The following is a 6,232-nucleotide window of genomic DNA, read 5'->3' as shown; positions in this document are numbered from 1 at the left end:
CGCGCCTCCTGCTGCCTCCCTCGACCTGCTTCGACGACGGCGCCGACCACCTCCACCTTCTTCCACTGCTGCACCAGCCACCGCTACCTTCTTCCACCACGGCGTCGGCCACCCCCTCCTTCTTAAACCATGGCGCCGGCCACCCCCTCCTTCCATCGTGCCGCCGACCACCTCCGTCGTCGCTCTCCACCCCGACCACCTCCGCCAGTGCGGCCAGACCTCGCCCCTTTCCGGCTCGACCTTCCCCCCTTCCTACGCGACCTGCCACGCGCCGCTGCCTGCATCTCGTCGTTGTTATGCATCATGGAGAACCCACCTACGGTCTGCACCCTACGCCTCCCCGAGGATGCCGCCGGCAAAGCTCAGGCACCGCTCTCCCGGTGGGGATTCGCCCATGTCGCGTCTAGGCAGACGCGAACCACCTCGCATGCCACGCTGACCACATCCATCTCGCGGCGACCAACGCGAGGCCAAGGCGACCATGGCAAACACAGTCCGGATCACATCTCCTTCATCTTAAACCGACAGCATCGAACCCATTTTTTGTTCCTCTTCCAGCAGCAGCCGCCGCCCAAGTTCGGAATTCTGGATGGCGACCGCGCCTCCTTGGTATCCTCTCTGAACCTATTTTATATCTAATAGCTACTTGTGATGTGCTGAATCACCTCTATATTTTCTTGTTCTTCTTCAAAAGTTCAGAAGTCCAGGTTGTTCAAGCGGCGCGGGCCAACGTGCACACTCAACTGTGCAGTGCCTGAGAAGCCACATGAGTCTCTGGCCTAGGAAGAGATGGAGAAGGGGCTCAAAAAGCTGCTTTCTAGGGATGCGATGAAGTTCTTTAACCAGGTCATAGTTGAGCAGCTCCTGCTCCCGTTCCCTCATCCCGCTTGGCATGTTCCATACATGCATTGTTCTTGGTGGAATTGGTCAACACACGAAGGAGCTAATACTACAAAGCATTTCACTTAACTAGTCACTTCAACTTGTAGTCGTTCATGTACACAAGCTGTTTTTGTATATGTCTCAAACAAAAAAGTTTGTTTTTTGTAACATTTTACCCTGTCTCGTTGCACCTCTCTCTTTGGTTATAGGATAAGTTCATATATAGCGACAACAGAAAAGTTCATGTCAGAAAAATTGAAGTCCATCTATATGGAAGTTGATAATTGTTGTGTGTATGCAGGGGAGCACAAAAAAACTTGTAGCTGATAAATTTTCCTTTTGTTTAGCTGCAGCAATCTTTCTTGATGCCTGCTCTTTTTGAAGTAATTAAATTATGCTTATTTATGGTTCATGTTGGTGCTTGATGTTGGAAATATATTACAATGCGTGAATGTGAAGTTCAGTTTGAAATAACCGAGCAGTCTGATGATTATAAAAACCTTGTATTTCCCTGTTTCTCAAAAATGATTATAAAAACCTTGTATTTTGCTGTGGCATATCGTGTGTTAGAAAAGAAAAATCAACAACTCAGATTTCAGTGAAAAAAGAAACTATAAAAGTTCATATATTGATCCTGAGAGAGTTCAAACTATGTATGCATGTGCAAACTTTGACATCCTCCATCTGTTTAATGAAAAATTCCAACAAAAGAGCTCGAAAGAATTTCTCGTTTTAAAAAAACAAGGCTAAGCTAAGGCACTACTTTCTCATATGTGAATGAGATGTCATCTAAAATAGGATATACAAGAAATTGCTCGTCTTTCTTTTTTAATATTTTTCGATTTTTCTCGTTCATAAAAAAATAACCAATTTTTTTTAAAGTTAGATTTTCCTTGTTTCGAAAAAATAAGAGAGAAGGCCAACTCAAAATAACATAGCAGTTCAAAAAAAGTATATAAAATGAATTTTCAAAAACAACTAGAAATTTTGAAATAACCGAGAAGGTCAAAAAATATAGAAGTTCAAATTTGAAAACCCTAGAAGTTCAATTTGAAATAATCGAGAAGGTCAAAAAACCTAGAAGTTCAAATTTAAAAACCTAGAAAATTGTTTGATTATTTAAAACCATACTTTTCTAAGAAGTTCAAAGTAAAAAAAGAGAAGTTTGAAGGTTAAAAAAACTTAGATATTTTCTCATTACTAAATAATAAAATGAAGAAGTTAAAATTAAAAAATAAGGAAAAACTAAAAAAGTTTTAAAAGACTTAGTAGCTCAAAAAAGAATTTAAAGAAAGCATTTTCCATGTTTCCAAAAAAATTTAGAGGTTCAAATTTAACAAACATAGAGGTTCAATGTTTATTACATAACCAAGAAAGTCAAATTGAAAATACAAAGAAGTTCAACTTTTTAATAATAAAGGGGTTATAAAAACCCTAGAGGTTCGAATTTAAATAACTGAGAAGTTCAATTTTTAGTGCAAAACCAAGATGCAAGTTAAAAAAATCTAAAATAAGAACTTCAAATTAAAAAGACGAAGAAGTTCAATGCTTGTTACAAACCCAAAAGAAGGTCATTAAAAAAAGCATCTCAAACAATTTTATAAAAAAAGATTTTCTCTGTTAAAAGAAACCTAGAAGCTCAAATTTAAAAACGGGGCGGCTCGAGGTCTATCAAAAAGTAGGATTTTTCCATCACTTGAAGAAATAAAACCAGGAAGTCCAAATTAAAAAGATGGAGAAGTTCGGTGATTATAGAAAACTCAGATTTCCTCGTTATTAAAGAATGAAAACAAGAAGTTCAAAAATTAAATAACAAGAAGTTCAACTTTTAAAAATAGAGCGCTTAAAAATTTCATAAAAAAGATTAAGAAATTCAGATTAATATTCATAAAAAACTGAAATATTTTCACATAACCGAGAGAAGTTCAGCTTGATAACTGCCAGAAGTTCACATACTACACGGTGTGCATTTTGTATTAAAAAGAATAAAAAAAGCAAAGACTAAAAGTTTGTTGATATAAGTTCAAGTCCTTCATCGAAGAAAGTTAAAAAAAATTGTGAGAGAGGTTTATACAAAAGAAATACCATTTGTGTAACACTTGATGAATGGATGAGAAAATTACAAATAAAAAATATGTCACAGAAGTTCAACGTGAAAACAGCAGGAAGTTCACCTACTACACTAAATGAATATCAGATGAAAAACTTTTAAAATCGTCGCGGGTATGAAAAAATGATCAACACGAGAAAGTTGCGTGTTTACAACAGTCTTCCATCGGTATATCACTTGCTCAATTCCGGTGAGTGGATGGAGAGTTACGAGCAGTGGATGGAGACCTACGAGCAAAAAAATGACGTGAAAAATAGAGTGAAGTTCAGGTACACGCGCCAAGAAGTTCAGGTTCTTCACATGGTGCATTTTCGAAGAATCTGTTTCGTGATAAACGCAAAACGAATGATCTCGACATTTTCGAAATTACTTGAAAAAGGCTAGGAATCACAGAAAACCATCAACACAAAAAAGTTTCACATTTTGAGTAGCTTTTCAACGGTATATCATTTGCCCAATTCTGATAAAGTTTGTAGAAATTACGGCGAAAATACGTTTTTCGCCATTTTCGAAACTAACTTAAAACCGTCAAGAATTGGGAGAAACAATACATACCAACAAGTTTCGCATTTGTTCAAGCTTTCCAACGCCATATCATTTGCTGCATTCGGACGCATGATTAAAAAATTAGCTCGAAAATACAAACTCGGTAGGACTTGGACCATTTTCTAAATTACTCTTAAACCATTCAAAATTAGAAAAAAAAACTTTCAAGATGAAAAAGTAGCGCATTTTCATAAGCTTTCCATCGCCATATCATATGCCTCCATAGGATTAGCCGTTTAGAAATGACATCGAAAAACGAACTCAGCTGTTCCGTTTACGAAATTTTACGTTTTTTCAAATTACTCTTTAACCATCGGGAATTAGAGAAAACTTTCAACATGTGGAACGAGCGGTTTTGTAGCAGCTTTCCAACTCCATATTATATGCCTCATTTCGATAGATGGTTTAGAAATGCGATCGAAAATACGATTCGCGTTTTTTGTGCGAAGAGAAAACGGTTTTCAAAACTGCTCTTAAACCGCTTACATTTTGTCAAAAATTTAACTTGGGTCATGATACTGGTGTCCATAGCTTTACAACGGTATATCGCAAGCCCCATTTCGGCAATGTTGGCGGAAGTTCACCTAGTTCACAGGGAAGTTCAACGTACTACTAGCGGGGCAGGTCAGGTTGTGATCAGAATATTATTCTGATCCCGTGATCAGAATAGTGTTTATGTATATATATATATATATATATATATATATATATATATATATATATATATATATATATATATATATATATTCACCCCTCCCCCCTCTATTTTAATATAATGCACTATAATTTTACATTCCGTAAATTTTGTTTTATTTCATACGCAAAAGAGAACGTAAGAAAATATGTAATCGCCATAAAAAATATTTTATGTTATGTAAAATTACAAACATAAAAACATGTGTAAAATATACATAAAATGCAATTTTTTTGGTCCTATGACCTCTATTTTTGTTTTTTTATACCAAAGTTTACATAGGGAATCAATATGAATGTAACTATTTATATTCCAAAAGTAATTTATTTATGAAATGATTGTAAGATTAACTCGGTTGAAAAATAACTTATTCTACACCCCGAGTGAAAAATATATATATATATATATATATATCCCTGCCCTTTACGTTCTGAAAGGAAAAAACGACATAACCCTCGAACACGCAACTCGATTCCCCTTATCCCCTCTCTAACCCTATAGAAATCCACACGACTCAAATCCCCACTATAGTGGCCATCGCTTCCACCCGATGTCCCGACATGGCTTACCTTCCCCGCCACCCAGATCACCTTGCCCCATGTCTTATACCCCCAAAATTATCACGTGGGCTGATTTTTGATCTATGGGCAGATGCTTATAATCCAAGTAATCTAAACGTCGACAAGATGACGACCCTATTGGGTGGTTCTCAAGTGCACATCTGCCCACGCTGTTGATAAGTGCGACGAGGATCGGGCAAAATCCATCATTCTCCTAGCGCGCATCATCGCCCGTCGTGTATCACCGTGTTGGGTGTCCTCTTCAATGGGAAATGGGGCATGCCTTTTTACCCGGAGCTCATACCTTCATCGAGGTCCTAGACGACGGGGTCATCATCGTGGCAGAGTAGCTTTGAGCTCGTGAAGAATATAGCTGACTACTCGTCTACAAATGCACTTGTAGTTCGCTTGATGAAGTGCCCCGACTATCTTCACGGTATTGTACACCCACTTTCACACCACATGCCTTTCTAGTGCGCAACTGCGGTGGCTCCTACGTGTTGGCTGTCATGGTGAGGTGTGACATTCATGATAGGAAACTATAGCGAGAGATCGGGCGGGATGCTCTATGCCTTTGGCTGCCACCACCTTCCTCCAGTCCGCACCTCTAGGGTAACATCAAGCCTTGGTAGCTCAAGGAGCCAATCTTTCCGCCCGATAAGTTAGACCACCTGTGGGCTCATGTCACATTCTCATTTGAAGGAAGAGCCTTTCGGGTCGACCTTGCACAGGGTGTCTTGTCTTGTGACGCCATAGTATTTCATTCCTAAGGGACAACTAAAAGAAATTTGGGACACTGGGAAAAATAAAATAAATATTACTTTATACCAAACTTCTATACTTATTTTTAATCATACTGCTCTACTAAGGAGTATACATTATATTATTTAGTTGATATAGTTAAACACATAATTTAGTTGGTATAGTTAACCAAGCTTCTTTGTTATCGGTTGCAATGTATATCGTTGATCACTTTGTTTATGATAAATTCAAATTAAGTGAAGTAACATAAACTATCTTTGAATTTGTGACAATTTACACAAATTATATGGTATGTAAGTGCATATTTCATCAATAGTTTAGTTTCATTAAATATCATGTTAGAGGTTTCTAAAGAATACATCCAACTAATATCTTAATAGTAGTTTATAGCGTATTATTACGTGTACATATTTGTAGAATCTTGAATATAAATTATACTGTTTGCAAATGTGTCACGAGTTACATTCAATAATAAGTTCAACATATGCATGGTACTAAAATATCATCGATAACATAAACATATCACTGATTAAATTATGGTGAAACAATTTGTTTATTTGGTATGCTCATTTGGACATTTTGTTTCATCTACTATATACAAGAGCTCCTACCAGTACAACCTGCAGGACGTCTATTGGAGAGAGAGGCTAGTTGTTACTTTGATGGGATGTGGATTTG

Source organism: Triticum dicoccoides, chromosome 4A (genome assembly GCF_002162155.2).
Source record: "Triticum dicoccoides isolate Atlit2015 ecotype Zavitan chromosome 4A, WEW_v2.0, whole genome shotgun sequence".
Lineage (NCBI taxonomy): Eukaryota > Viridiplantae > Streptophyta > Magnoliopsida > Poales > Poaceae > Triticum > Triticum dicoccoides.
The sequence above is the reverse complement of the archived record's forward strand: the minus strand, read 5'-3'. Positions refer to the sequence as shown.